Consider the following 15,809-nt stretch of genomic DNA (forward strand, 5'->3'; position numbering starts at 1 on the left):
TACATCAAGTTTAGAAAAGTGACTTCTGAACCTTTCTAAGCTTGTTATTTCTGGGGTCATTTTATGCTAGGAGAGTTGCAAAAATTTGCTCTTATTCTTGTTAAATCCTCCTTAAAGAAGACAAGGCATTTATTTTTTATTTATTTTTAAATTAATTTTTAAAATAAATTTATTTATTTATTTTTGGCTGCGTTGGGTCGTCGTTGCTGCACGTGGGCTTTTCTCTAGTTGCGGCGAGCGGGGGCTACTCTTCGTCACGGTGCGCGGGCTTCTCATTGTGGTGGTTTCTCTTGTTGCGGAGCACTGGCTCTAGACGCGTGGGCTTCAGTAGTTGTGGCTTGCAGGCTCTAGAGCGCAGGCTCAGTAGTTGTGGCTCACGGGCTTAATTGCTCTGCAGCATGTGGGATCTTCCCAGACCAGGGCTCAAACCCGTGTCCCCTGCATTGGCAGGCGGATTCTTAACCGCTGTGCCACCAGCGAAGTCCCCAAGGCATTTATTTTAAGATCTTCTTTAAGATGCATCTATAATCTTCATGAGGAATTTTTACAGCAATATTTCAAGTGTCTTCTACTATATTTGTGTTAGCAAAACAGCTGACTTGATAAGTAGCTTCTGTGATTGAAAACTGTTTTGAGTGAGTCGGGTTTGAAAATTTGCAGGTGGAAAGATGGAGCAGTGTCAGTCTCTGAGTAGAACACTTTTCTCTGTGGAAAGATACAGAATGGTAAATTCTGTTTCCTCTCGCTGCCTTGTGAACCCTTGTTTTATCTCTGTGCTAATGAGGGGAATGCATAGTGCAGTGGCCTCCAAGCATACATGGTCCTCAGCATGCTTGGAAATGTGGGACTTTGGGACAGTTAGTGTCACCTTTCATGGACCCCCCTCGTCCCACTTTCCTCCTGCCCCACCTGCTTCGTGAGCTTGGGCGCGTCTGTTTAGCCCTTAACTGTCGCGGGTTCTGTCGGTGTGGGCCAGGGTACGCCCTTACAACCAGTCTCCCCCATCGCGGTGGCCACACAGAACCAAGCTTTCCTTCTTGTTCTGCTGCAGATTCTCAGGAGGCTCTGCTCACCCAGGGACCCAGGCAGAGAGAGCAGTCAGCATCCCGAACACAGCTGGTCACCGGGCAGGAGGGGAGGAGAGCCTGAGGGTTTCATGTCAGCCCAGAAGTGACCTCTGTCATTCCTGCCCCTGCAGTTCATTAGCCAGAATTGATCTCCCCCAATGTCAAGGGCCCATGGTGGGGGAGGACTGGAAAGGTTTGGTGTCTGTCACTAGTGGCAACTGCATGGCTCCTACCATTTCCATGGATTTGCCCACAACTGTGGTCTGGGGATCTGCAGATGTCCTCCTTGCCCCGACCATGTCCTGAGCTCAAGGCCTGTGTCTCAGTCTGGGGTCCCACAGGCTCCTTATAAATGTTCCCCTGATCTTCCGTCCTGGTGACTGGCCACCCCGTCCACGTGTCTCATCCAGAAACCTCTTCTTCACCTGTCACATCCGGCCACTTGCCATAGTCAGCTGACTTTTCCTGCTAAATATTCCTCTGATTCTTCTCTGCATCTCTGCTGCCATTCTTGTGGGTCAGGCTCCCACATGGACTCTTGTAACAAGTCTGGTCTGCCCTCCCTCTCTGATCCATGCTAGATGTGCATCAGTGATCTGCAAATATATCCCCAATAAATATTTACTTGTTTACTAATAAGTTGCATTTTTACAATTTAATAATCAGGACTTCCCTGGCGGTCCAGTGGTTGAGACTCCATGCTTCCACTGCAGGGGGTGCGGGTTCAATCCCTGGTCGGGCAGCTAAGATTCCACATGCCACGTGGTGTGGCCAAAACTTTAAAAATAATTTAAAAAAATTTAGTAAGTATCGATGGAGTTCTTAATGTGGGTCTATTCTGAGTGTCTTGCAAGTATTAATTTATTTTCTCTTCACAAAAATCCTACCAGATGGTTACTGTTTTTATCCTCATTTCACAAACTGGGAAACTGAGGCAAGCATGCTGTTCAGTGTGACACGGTAGGAAGCGGTGGACCTGGGATGGGAACTCAGGCGTGGTGGCTCGAATACATACACTGCCGTGTGCGTGTGTTATAGGCATTGTGAAGCATACGTAAGATATACATTTCAGAAGGAAGAGGTAAGAAAAGTAAAGAGGAATTCTGCTCCTCTCTTCCCAGATTTCAGTGGATGGGCCTAGGCATCCCCTGGATAGGTGCCTTCTGCTTTGGAAACCATGCCTCTCCTTGCCATTAGGGCCATCTTTCTGAAATGCACACCGGTCACATCCCTTCCCTGAAGACAGCCCGCCCTGATGCCCACCGCTGCTCAGAGACAGTCCAAGCTCCTCAGGAACCTTCTAGGTTGTTTATGTATGACCTGGCAGCTGCCGCCCTGTACCCTGATTTCTTACCCCGTCCCATGGTGCCCACCTACGACTCTGTAATGAACATCCAGAGGCCACAGTGCCCTGTGCTCTCTTGGTTTCTCGTGCGTTGTTCATTTTGCTTGGCAGGCCCTGCTTCCCTTTGCCCTCTGAAAAACTACACTTGTCCGCAGCCAGTGCTCGGTAAATATCGTGTGAATGAAAGCATGAATCTTCAGAGAGCAGAAACTAGGACTGTGCAGTGTCTAATGGGGGAAACTCAGCATGTTTCATCACTTCCATTTGCGTTTCTGTGCGGAGTGGGTCACACGACGCGGGAGAGGTCCCAGGTTCGTGTTGCTGACTGTCTGGCCATTGTACTGGCTTCCACTCAGCTTTTGCCTCTGTAGTTGTTTTCCTTCTTTCCTCCTTCTCCCCTGCTCTTCACATTTCAGGTTTCCGCTGTCATTCTTTTCACCTGTGTTTGAGGGTTGCCTGTGAAAGTTACCTCTCCTTTGCTGGTGCTGTGGAGTCATCTGAGCTAGAGTCTGGAGTCATCCTTGCGTCCTCCTCTGGCTCACTTCCAGCCTGCCGACTCCCCACGATTCTGGAGCCCTCAGTCGGTTTCCTCTCCGGGCGTCCTCCCTGCCCTGGGTCTGGCCTTCTCATCTCTCATATGGACTCTTTGCCTAGCAGACCGGCTGCTCCACTTCTAGACCTGCTCCCCATAAGCTCGCCCTTCACAGAAGGATGTCACGTGCTAAGGTGACACGTCACGTTGTTGCTGAGAGTCCTCCCGTGGCCTCCCCCGCTGCGTGGAGGGGCCTCACCTCTGCCTGCTTTCCGCCCCACGTGCCCCATGGGCTCTTTTGCACAGGCAGCTTTTTCTTCTTGGAAAGCTGCCCTGAACCCTCTAAGCCAGCTCCCTAGCTGTTTCTCGTTCTTGAGGCCGGCACGGTGCCCTGGTGCAGGCAGCCCTGCTAAACGTCCGCTGAAGGAAAATACCTGCACGTGACCTTTCTCTCTTCAGTAGCTCCTGACACTTGGAATAAAATTCAGATAAATGAGAATGGGATCCATTGCCAGAGTTGTTTATGGAAGGAAGAGAGTGTGAGATCTGCAGCCATGAGCCCTGACAGGCCCCAGAGACGGGCCCTGGGTGAGCAAACTGTGGGTACGGCTCAGGCCGCTAAGTTTGGCAGAGTTTGTTTACATGCTTCCATAATTCCAGAGGCGAGCTGGTCTAGAGCTTCCTGTAGGTCCACAGAATCCTAGACCCAGGTCAGCGGGAGCGTGATGCTTGTGGGCCCCAGCTGGGCCCCGCAGCCGTGATGGTGCCTCCTCTTACCGTGTGCCCGTCTGTGCCAGCTGCTGTCAGGGTGCTGAGCATCTGTTCTCATCCTCCTGCTGGGTGCTGAGGCAGGGCTGCCGGCTCATCGCTTAGATGAAGATACAGGCTCTGCTAGATGAAGGAAGCTGCCCGACGCCAGCTAGTAATTACGTGAATCCTGGTCCCTTCGACTTCCGAGCTCCAGCTTTTGTCACGTGGATCCAGCCGTCTTTGAGTGCTGGTCCTCTGATTCTCCACCTTGCCCTGGCCCAGAGTCACCTGAATTAAACCTCCAGTCCCTTTGGTGACTACGTGTCCCAATGTGAGACACGTGACATAAGTCAGATGTGGAGCCGGCCCCGTGCTCTCTACTACAGACCTGCTGCGACTCTCAGGTAATCAGAGGGCACTCAGTGCCATTTTTCACGGTGGGGGGCAGGGGCTGGGGGAGAAGAGGAGCTAACTAAATCCCACCCAAGCAGGGCTTTATGGAATATCTTGTCCAGCATCTTGGAGGCCGGCCTCTTGTGCTGCAGCCCCTTTGCGTCGTGCTCTCTGCAGTTCAGGGGGCTGCCTGTATCCCGCCTCGAGGGACGTGATGGGAGGGATGGAGCCTGTGACACAGGGGGCCTTTCTCCAAGTGATGGCTCTTCAGACAAGTAGCAGCTACTTATTTCCCCACCCCCCATTTTGAAAAGGAGTCTCTCTCTCACCACTAACAACCGGAGCACTGAGAAATGCTGCAATGAATGGCCCGTGGCCCAGCGGCCTTTAAAGCCGGACTTACTGCTGTGCCTGGAGCTTCCCAGCTGCTGAGGAGCTGTCTGAAGCCAAGGGCTGAGTGAGATCCCTGCAGCGGCCGATCCTCTTCTCTTTTTTCTCCTCCTTCCTGAGCTTGTTGCTGGGCACTAAGCCAGACTTTGGAGATCAAAGCGAGTAAAACGAGTCTCTTCCCTTGAGCAGCTGAGCCTGGGGAGGAGGACCAAGGGGTGAATGGATACAGTACGATGGAGGGGCCAGCCCAATGCAGAGGGGGCAGGGCAGGACCGCGCCCCCGTGGGTGTATCCTGGAGGGCTCCCTGGAGAGAGGGGCCGTGAACTCCATGTCTAAGGCTGACATAGGGGGCGGGGGAGGGGATGGGCTAGGCATTTCCATCAGGATGGCTGCTGCGAAAGCCTGCAGGTGCAGGGCTGGGGGCGTGTTTGAGGAATGCTGGCTAGTTCACTGTGGTGAGTGTGCAGTGAGGACAGAGTCACAAGGACGCTGACGGCCTCATGCTCTGCAGGTGCTTATACTCATAGTTTCCTGTCTGTGGGAATGCTGTGCTCGGAGCAGGTGCTCGCCTGTCCTTCCCTCAGAGCAAGAGAGACGGGAAGACTTGAGAAAGCCTGAGGGGAAGAGGGAGGGTGAGAGTGATGCACAGTCAGCAGGTTCGATAGCATTATCTTGGGTTAATAAGTTTCTTAAACTGCTGCATCAGCAGTGTGGCATGACTCACTGGCAGAGCCCCAGAATATAATCCCATATCAGGCTGCTGTTCTGACAGCTGTTCTGGGCTTTTTATTAATGTGGCTGATAACACTTGACTCTCTGGGGTGGTCTGAGATTTAATTAGCTCTTGGGCAATTCGGAATAGGTACTTTAGAATATTAGTGCTGTGTTGATTACAAATGAGTGTGTACGAACTAACTTCTACACGTGTGATTGCTCCTGTGGTTAACTCTTCATCTGCCCTTTCCTAAATCAGTGTGCCTTGCTTGCATGTTATTCCATGTCGGGACTCTGCGAAGTCCCTTGGGGAGTTAGAGGGTAAACACAGACACAGATCCCACTGCTAAGAGTGGGGCGTTGGAAAATGGAGCAGTATCCCTCCCAAAGGAACTCCTCTAGGACAGGAGGGCATGGTGAGCAAAGAGCAGGGAGACTCTGAGATAAAGGGAACTTAGTTGAGAGCTTTTGTATCAAGTGAGCTTCGTTTTTCTTAGTGAAGTCAGAGAAGCTCGTCAGAGTTAAAGGAGTGTGTGCGTGTGCATGTGTGTGTATGGTTAGGAGCTGAGAAAAGTGGGAATGTTTGTGAACCCCTGCTGTAGATCTTTCATTAATTCATCGGAAGCATTGATTGAGCACCTACTGTTTGTGTACCAGGCATGTGGTGGTTGCTGGGCTATGTGATGTCAAATGAACGGAAGTTTGTATAGTAAAGTTGTTCAGAGTTTGGTGGGCGGGGCAAACAGATGACACTGACACTTTGGGGTAAGTGTGATGAGCACCCGCAGAGGCCACACGGGATCTTAAGGGAGCTCAGAGACGGGACTTCAGAGGCAGCTTGAGAGAGCAGGGCAGGTCAGGAAGGGCTTGGACAGAGCTTTGACGTCCACATGGGCCTGGTGTTCTGTAGGGTGGGTGGGGCTGGAGGTGAGAGGAGGCAGAAGGCGGGGGAGGCATGTGGAATGCAGCCTGGCAGAGGGAGTAGCATCCCGTAAGGCCCGGAGGAGGCTGCTGGCCGCATGTGCTTGTGGGGAGACTGTAGGAGGCTGGTGCAGGGCCTGGTGGAGGGTCTGCAGTATCTGGTTTCAGCAGTGGCAGTGGGCGTCAAAGAAGGGGGTGTGTTCTAGAGCTGCTGAGGAAGTGTGATTCCCAGGCCCTGGGCACAGGTTGATGTGGACAGGAAGCAGGAAGTTGTGGGAGGGAGGGGGCCCAGGTTTTGGCTCAGGTGCTGGGGTGGAGGGTGGCCCCTGCCAATCCGGAGAACCCAAGGGAGAAGCAGGTTTGGGGGAGAGAGGATGAGTTTGTTCTGGTCACACACTGAGTTTGGTGGACTCTGGGTGTCCATGGGGGTGTCATCCACCTGGGTGTGGGACCGGCAGGAGGCCCCTTCGTGGATGAGGGCACATGTGGGTGGTCAGCAGGGGTTGGGATGGAACCGAAGCAAACAGCAGCGTGGCTTCCTGAGGACCCTGGTGCCGAGCATCCAGAGGGAGAGAAGAGCAGGAAGGCCGCCTTAAAGGGGGAGAAGGACGGGATCAGCGATGGTCAGTGACGCAGGGAGAGTCAATGAGACGAAGCTGGGATAAGAGTCCTTTGGTCTTGGGAATGTGCCTTGTGCTGGCCTGAGCAGGAGCCGTGTCAGTCGGGGGTGCTTGACACGGCCGGGGTGAAGATGAGATTTGGGGGCCGGAAAGAGGGGTCATGTAGAGATGACTGAAAGCGTCGCCCCGTGGAGCTGGCAGCAAGCACGCGGCGATTTGAGAGTTTACTAAAGGGATTATTTGTACAGTGTGGGCAGGTGTTGGTCCTGGGGGAGGCTGGGGACAGTGGGGGAGTCGTTGTCACCCGAGGTGTAGAGGCAGGAGAGAGCTGCAGGGAGAGCTGCAGCCTTTGCAGGGAGGGGGCCTGGAGAATATCGCCCCCTACTCCCCTCCCTCCCTCCTGTCTTCTGCTGGTGATGGAAGCCAGAGGGCGATGGAGCCCCTGTGTGACCCGTACAGGTGAGCCTCCGGGAGCTGGGTGGAGACAGATGAGGGTGGGCCTGGAGGGGCAAGTGGAAACTTTCTAGAACACTGGGGACACTGGATCTTTGCTCATTCCCCTTAGAATGGAGCACATGCTTGGTCTCTGCTCCTTAAGCAGGGCCGCCTTCAGTTGAAGTCAGGACGCCTCCCCGCGTGAGGGCCCCGGGCGCTGTCGTAGGAGTGTCAGCACTGAGGGGCGCGTGCACCCACCTGGGAACTCCCGCTTCCATGTTGCAGTGTCGTCACTTCTTAAACGCCGTCTTTTCAAAAGGAAATGAAATGTAAAGAATTCTGTCAGTGTGCTGTGGTTGAAGAGCAGTGAGGCACAGATGTCACGATGTTGAACAATACCGTTCCCAGGACGTCAGTGACTCCGCAGAACATTCCGGGCTCGGGGGCGGGGTGAGGCGGCCCTTCCTGCGCCTCTCCTGTTAGCAGAAACCAGCCAGAACCACCGCGAAGCCAGGACCCCAGCCCAGCCCTGAGCTGCACATGTGCATCTTCAGGCAGGAAGTCACTGGCCCCAAACGCGTGCGGCCTGGGGGCGACTGCGTGATTCCCGCCGCCCCCCTGTGAGAGGACTCTGTGACCTTCCCTCACTTGAACCTCACAATGACTCATTTTGCAGATTCGGACCCTAGGTTTAGAGAGTTCCAGACTGGCCCAGCTCGAAGGCAGAGCTGGAGTGTAGCTCACACACCCTGACTCTGCGCTGGCCACTCAGAGCAGCGACTGTGGTGAAAGTGGTATGTGACAGTCCCTCCTGCATCCTCATCTACTTGTTTTAGAGCTGAGGCACTTGCGGCTGAGATGGAGGGCTGGGAGGGCCGTGGAGGGGGTAGCTAGTGGGGGGCTGGCTTGGACCCTACCCACTTTAACCAGAGCAGTCATGCCCTTTTATTGATTGTTTATGTTGAAATTGCTTAAAGAATTCACTCAAAATGTCCTGCTGCTAAAAAAAAAAAAATGTTTGAAAACCACATCCTGATGCAGTGGCGATCACAATTGGATTCAGATGGTGGTGCAGCACGGTGTGAAGTTTGCTGGACAAGGGCACTTCAGCCAAGCACCTCGTATGCCGGAAAAGCACATTTTATTAGAGCCTTGGAGGAAAAAGTGAAATGTGAGAAGGTTGATTAAAAAGGCACAGTGTGCACATGCAGTAGAGTTACAGGTGCTAGTTAGTGCTCATGAAAGTGCTTTGCAGACTGTAATGTGCCTCTCAGAAGATAACGTCGTGCTATTACAGTGGTACAGGTTACCTCCCTCTCATGACTATTGACTAAAGGAAAAACACCAGACGGGCCTAGATGCTGTCAGATATTTCAGTCTGAAACCCAGTGTTGCTGATGAGCTTAACACTGACCTTCCTTCCTGTGCCCTTGCTGGTCTACCGGGGGCGGGTTGATGGTATCCCATCTCTTCTGCCTTTTAAGCATCTCAGACAGACTTCCGCTCTTGATCTCACTTAAAATCACATCCTGCTTTCTTTTGGATAGAGTCTTTTGTAGAGCTCAGTGAAGATATTACAGATGTTTCATACAATTTGAAGATAAAATACTACCTTAACATTCATTGCGTAAGGAACACATGAAAGTAGCAGCCTATCTGGAAGGCGGTTCATCTGGAAAGCACTACCTAGAAGACGTGGAGTGGGACCCGGGTGCTCCCTCACGCCCAGCCCCCCTCACTGTCTTCATTTTCCATGCTGGGTGTATTTATTGAAAGAGATCCACTTGCTGCCCGTTCCTCACCAGGCACTGTGTCAGCCCAGGGAGTCAGCTGGGCATTCTCTGAACCAAGAGTGAGTAAATTACCCCAAATTACCCTTTGGCATCAGCCCGGGAGCCTGGGTGTCAGCTGGGGTTCTCCGACTTGTCAGAAGAGCCACGTTCCGTTAGCCTTGTTCATTGCCAGAGGGTTTAGTCTGTCTCAGTGCAGGGAAGATAGACATTTACCAGTTTGAACGGAACAGAAACTCTATTTTCTTCACTTTCCAAGAATTGCTTCTTTGTAGCAAGGAGCACGGAACAGAAACTCTATTTTCTTCACTTTCCAAGAATTGCTTCTTTGTAGCAAGGAGCACGGCTGCAGAGCAGAACTGGGCTGCCATCGCCAAGCATGACAGGACTTTAAATGCCTGGCCCTGGAAGCGGGGGCCGGAGCGGCCGTGTGCTGCACCAGGGCTGCCAGCCGTGCAGTCCCTGCACGGTGTGCGTTCATGCGGGCAGGCGGGCGCTCAGGTGGGCCGTTCATCAGCACAGTGATCAGGAGCAAATGGCCTCTTGCTGCTTCTGGGAACTCAGCTGAGGACGCACTGAGCAAGTGCCGCCCTTTATGTTCTCACCAGCCTTCAGCACAGATGGACCAGGGCCCTGTCAGAGAGGGGAGGGGGGAGGAGAGGGGCTTCTTAGAAATAAGACCAGGCATCATGGTGCACGAAGAGCCTTTAAGCTGAGCACCATTCCCCACGGAGAAAGCAGAGCACTGGTCGTGGACCTCACTTCTCGGCTGACCAGCCAGACCCACCTGTCCTTTTGGTCCCCGTAGGACAGTACGAGGCTTTGCCACTTGACCACTGCCTCTCACCACGGGGCCCGCTGTTTGTTGGTTCCTCTCTGGTCCTTTGTCTAAACTTCTCCTCCTGGCCCATCGGAGGCAGGAGAGGGCAGCAGGGAGCCCGCGCTTTGCAGTCAGAGGAACTCAGGCGTGATGCTGGGTGTTTGTAACAGGCTCAGGAACAGTTCAGCTTCTCTAGGGCCCAAGGACTAAAGGAGAAGATGGCGGGAGGGGTTTTCTGATGGGTGGGGCAGCCATCCGCGTTTGCTCATCTCCCCGAGGGCAGGGACAGGCCGGGTTCTTCTCTGGGCCCCCAGAGCCCAGCACAGGGCCAGGCATCTGAGAGGCCTTCACTTGTAATCTGTTTAATGAAGGGCTGACTCTCTCGCTTTGTGAAGGTGAGGTCCCACCCATCTCTTCCCACTTCACGGAGCCCTTCAGGGTAGTGGCCCGGTGGCAGGTGTCCAGCAAAATGGGCTCAATCCTGCCCGGCTGCCTTGCACTTACATTGTCTATGGGGACAGACCAGAAACAAAGTCAACAAGTAAATAAGCAAGCCCTGTCACAATGACTTTCCCCATCAGTAAAAATTGGTCACGTGAGGTGTGTTTGTTAGAACACTGGACCACAGCGCTTAAAAATTCAGACTTGTCTTATTCCTGTAAAAGGGGCAGATGATTTTATAAGATTCTTTTTATTTTGATTTTATGAGATTCTGACCAAAGATTGTTTTTCCTTTGTAGAATGGAGTAGGGCCCTCTAAAGAATGGTTCTCCTAAAAACAAAAAATCAGACTTGTTCATCTTCCACATGCCTGTGTTCTTTCACCAGGCTCCGGTAAAATGAGAAATTTTAAAGTTACCTCCTGATATATCATGTAATCTACTTAATTATTATGTTTTAACTGTGTTGTCTGTCTTTCCCCACCAGCACGTAAACTCCAGAGGGCAAGGGTCTCTCTCTGTTTTGTACCCTGCAGGATCACAAATGCTTAGAACAGGCCCTGGCACTCCACAAGTATATGGTGAATGAACTGTGGCTGGTAAGGAACAAATACATTCTGTAGTGCTGGGATAATTTACAAGGAAATATTTCTTTCTTTTGTGTAGAAATGATGGTTTGTTTGAAGATGGACCCTGAGAAAATTTGGAAATGGGACAACAAGGAAAAAAAAAGCTCACAAAAAGAATGTCTTATTAAGTACGAGGGAATCATTGTTGAACTTGGTATTAGAAATAGAAATTCTGTTTTCAGAAGAACACTACTTGACATGAATCCTTAACCAGATTGAGGAGAGGGTCATAACTAGCAAACAGGCAGAGAAACGGAAGAGGCAGACCTGGAGTCAGACCCATCGTTGACTTGGCCTTTCTGAGTCACAACCAGGATGAGTCCTACAAATAAAAGTGAGTGTGTCCACAGAGCCTGATGGGTTAATTTGTCTCAGGCTCCAGCAGTGTCAGGTCTGGAGTGAGAGGGTCTTTCCACCGTCAGCCTGGAGAGCGGGCCCATCCTGGGATAGTTTGGGTGGGAGATGTGGGCGGAGAGTCAGGACTTGTCAGTGGAGGTTCTTATGAGGTCCTGGGACTTTCTCCTCTCCCGACTCCCAAAGGACTGGTGATGCTGGCAGTGGGAGCCTTGCTGATTAAATCCAATTACCTCTAGAGGCTGGAAACCAGAGATATGACCCCCCTACCTCATTCTGCAGCAAATGCTACACATAGCATATCCCAAAACACCAGGGTAGGAGATCAGAGTGGAGGGAGAGACTTGGGAAGAGGACAGCCTGGTGGGTAGGAAGCGGGGAGAGACTCAGACGTGCCTGTTGCTGTGCTTCTCCTCTGTGCCGCCTTGGCACGTGGTGAAGAGTGGCTGGAGTAGGGGACTGTGTAGAAGCTCCGTGTGGGAGACTGTGGTGCAGGTGAGCCGAGGGAGGGATGCGGGCGCTGGCAGGACTCCCGGGCTGCATGCAGGAGCGGTTCAGTGGCAACTTGGAAAAGTACAAAGATGGGTCAAGTGAGGATGCAGGGAAATCCCCAAACAAGCAGGTCAAGTGGAAGTGAGGACTTCTTTGATGTCCAAAGGGAGTGAGCACAAAGTTACCCGCAAGACGTTTATTCAGATGTCCTTCTCTTTCTCCCTCCACCCTCCCTGTTCTCTGCACACAAGCGGGTAGCACCTTCTACGTGCTTGACCTGGTGCTGGGAACGAGACTAGATAGTCGTGCGGGCTGCAGTGGGCTGGGCCCAGGGCTTGCGAGGAGCACGCGTGCAGGGGCGGGCCAGAGACCCCTCATTTCTCTACAGGAGGCACTTGCCTTTGTCGTCCAGGGTCTTCACGCTCTGCCCCTGCCTGCCCCTCTTCCACCTCTTGGCTCCCCTTTCTTATACGCGGTGTCTTACCCGGAATTACCTGCTGTTCCCTGCATGCACATGCTTCTGTTCTGTAGCGGCTGTGTTCTTTCCACTGTGCTCCAGTCGTCAAGGAGTTGGGTTAAGATAACTCCAAGAATCATTTCCAAGGCTGCTTGTACAGTGTCTGCCACGTGGTGCCTGGATCAGTGGGAATACTTACTGTGGAAACTTCTGGAAGCTCTCGAGAGTGGAATGTAGCTGAATGGGCTGTGGATCCATGTCGCATGGGGCCACAGGGAATTGATGGAGGGCGTGGGGGCTTGGAGGTGCGCGTTTGGGACAGTTTTGAATGGGGTTGACTTCGCTTATGCTCCCTGCAAGCTGCCCCGGCTGCAGGCAGTTACTGGGGTGGGGATCCCAGGAAGCAGGAGTGAGGTGTGGGGAGGGTGAGACAGGGAAGGGGGAGAGACAAGGGTTTGCTGCTGGGTTCCAGCTGTGGTCACTGGGCGTTTGACTCTGCCAGGATCTCGAAGCTTCCAGAATGTGTCCCAGAAATGTGCACTCAGGCCGGGAGCCCAGAGTGGCTGTGCATTGCTTCCCATTCCTCCTTGGTTGAGGGTCGTCCCCACCACGTTGACCCGTCTCCACCTCTGGGCAGCAGGGGCCTAGCTCGAATGCTTCAAGACACCTGTGCAAGCTTGAGGTCGGACGCTGGGGTGCAGGGGGAGCCTGAGTGTCCACTGCAGCTGCTGCCAGGGTCGTGTGTGGGCCTCGGGGACATGGTGAGTGCCCCGCTGGCATTTGCTACGGGGAGAATCAGAGCCCACACGGGCACGGAGGGTGCTGGTGGCTGCCCAGGAGGTGGAAGGTGCATCTTCTCCCGTTGCCCGCTGTCTTACTCCGCGTTTTCTTTTACTGTCTTGTACTGCCCGCCCCTCCACCTCCTTTCTCCTGCCGTCCTCCTTACATAGCAGCTCCATCTCCCTGTTGGGAGGGTCTCAGAATTCAGAGATGCAGAGCTTGTCTGATTTGACCCCCCATGTGGTTCAGTCTTTCTCACAGCATCACGATTGCTATGTGAAGCTCCTCGAAAACCCTCCTGAGAAACACATCTCTAAAGCCACCTCTCCCTCGTTGGATGGCTCTGACTGCTGGAAATTTCTTCTTCTGGTGAAGTCTGTTGCTGACCTCTACCCATTGGTCCTAGCTTCGCCTTTTTGAGCACAACAGAGCAGGTCTTCATTGTGTTCTAGGTTAGGTCCTCTGCTATCGGTCTGCGTCAGGCTCAATAAAATAACAAGAAGACACAGACCCAATTTCCTGGAGGTCACAGCACAGATGAGGCATCCAAACAGATAACTGCAAAGCAACAACAGATAATGTTGATTTCTTGGTGTGTGTGTGTGTGTGTGTGTGTGTGTGTGTGTGTTTGTGTGTAAATCTGAACTGCCTTTGTCATCTGGACAAGCAGGGGCCTGTGGATTGGGTGTTAGATGTTACGGGGACCTGCATGCAGTTCCAGGGTCTGTAGTTCAGTATAGTTGGAGCCTGAAGGGGTGAGCAGATGAGTACACGTGGGTGCGTACTTGGGGATCTTGGCCTTGAGGGTGCAGGGGTCGTGGGAGAGATGATTGATGGCGAATCTTGGAGGACTTTATCTAGCACTTTCTGCTCATGGAGATGGGAGGGAAGCCATTGAAGAGTTTTAAGCAGGGGAGTGACAGGGTCAGATTTGGGTTTTAAAAACGATTCACTCTCTGGTCAAGATGGAAAATGGTTTGGAGAGTGTGTTAGTCGAGATACTTTCAGTAGAGGCATCAATTAGAAACAAATTGGAAAGTGAGAATGTCCATTCTCCCACGTCACAGATGCATGGGGATCGGCGGTTCCAGGGTCGGGTCGGGTCAGGTCGGGGGGGTGCAGATGTACCATTGCCGTCCCAGGGTCCATCCTTCATTCCGGACCCTCAAGGTGTCGACCTGGGCTTTCCCTTGATCTCTTGTAGGTTCTGGGTGATTGCCTCAGTTCCAGGCAGTGGACAGTAGTGATGCCCAGTGAAGCAGAGGTTTTCTTAGGGAAGGAAACTGTTCCCAGAAGCCCTTGGCAGCCTTCACCCCAGACCCTGTTGGCCACGCTGGGGTCCTGGAGTTCCCGCTGCCAGAATGGCTGGAGCGGCTTCCTCTGTCCTGGGGACCGGGCAGGTGGCTGAAGCAAGGACACGAATAGGAGCTGTGGTAATAGTTGGGCTGAGAGACCAGAGTCCCATCCAGTCTCCTCATCTCCACCTGGGTCAACTCCCATGTCTTTAGCGGGTTTCAGTCCTCCAGACCTTCTTCCACTCCTGTCCACCATCCTCGTGCACCCAGTTCTGCAGTGTATTCTTAACGTACGATGCGTAAAGCTGAGTCCAGACATGGTCAATCCAGTGCAGAGTGTGGGGGGTGTAACCACGATCGCTTCAGCTACTTCGTGGTCATGCCAGCTGACATCGTGTATATGCTCTTGGCTTTTGTAGTTGATTCATGATGTAAACCCAGATTCAACTTATGGCAAGCTCTAATTCTTGTTTTTTTTTTTTTTTTTATGTAAACGTTATCTATTCCTGCTGTGTCATCCACGTATTGAATTGTAATCTGTGGTGAATTCTTTTATAAAGTAAAGCGTCATTTTTAAAAGCAAGAAGTCCTATAGTATGTTTCTACCTCTTTATAGCATCCAGTATATTCTATATTTATGCACACCTATCTCTTAAAAATACCCGATGCAGATCAAAAATCAGAGAACATCAGGTAAGCATCGGCAGTGACTTTGGGGATACCGTGTTTTGCCCCATTCTTCAGCTTTTTAGGAGTCATTGTGTTCTTCAAGGGGTGGATGCATGTAACCGTCTTGACTCTTCCCTTTGGCCTTGCAGAGTACACTCTGAATCATGATCTCATTTACTAATATTTCTTTTCAGTTTGCTGTTACCATGTTTGGTGCTGACACTAATTATATGACTAAAGACCTTTTTCCAGCAGTTAAAAAAAACCCATGACTGTTTCTACCAGATCTAAAAATGTTCAAGCACCTGGATGATTGGGACAAGCGCGAAAAGACTCTCATTTATAGAACACAGAAAATTGTTTGTTTCAATCCACCTGCCCCATTAGCCAGGTTTTCTCCTGGCCTCGTCTTGCGAGAGATTTCCTCCAGCCAGCATGCCGTCCTAGGAGCTTGCACTTCTCCATTTTCTGTCTTTCTTCAGGTGTCCATCGGTGGGTTTCTGTGTGGGTCCGGCTGTGGACAACTTAAATCACGGGAAGCACAGGCTTCCTGAGTTGCCTCAGGCTGTCTCCCTCTGGTTTCTCCCTTTTCTCCGGCTTCTGCTTTATTACTTCCTGGTTCTGACTTCACCTCCCTGACAACCCCTATTCCAGCGCTTTCCAAGCCTGCACGATGTGCCTGTCCCGTGACCATCCACCCACCCCGTGTTCATCTCTAACGCAGGGCTGTGCCAAGTGGGTCCTGGCTCTTTGTTAGAATGTTCTGAAGAAGTAGTTCTTGGGCAGGCTACTGCAGGTTTGTGGCTGTGATTCTTGGAAAGAGACAACTCCTGTCCTTTCCTTCCCCGTATTTCCTTCTCACTTAGGAATTGGGAATAGCACGCACTCCTTTATGCTTCACTTTGATATGAAGTG

At 52.1% G+C, this 15,809-nt stretch overlaps 1 protein-coding gene across 7 annotated transcripts in view; it reads left to right on the forward strand.

Moving 5' to 3' along the window:
- The window catches only part of ZFAT (zinc finger and AT-hook domain containing), a 376,612-nt gene that overhangs the window by 50,950 nt on the left and 309,853 nt on the right, over positions 1 to 15,809 (forward strand). The window lies entirely within an intron of this gene.

Source organism: Stenella coeruleoalba (assembly GCF_951394435.1).
Source record: "Stenella coeruleoalba genome assembly, chromosome: 17".
NCBI classification, from domain to species: domain Eukaryota; kingdom Metazoa; phylum Chordata; class Mammalia; order Artiodactyla; family Delphinidae; genus Stenella; species Stenella coeruleoalba.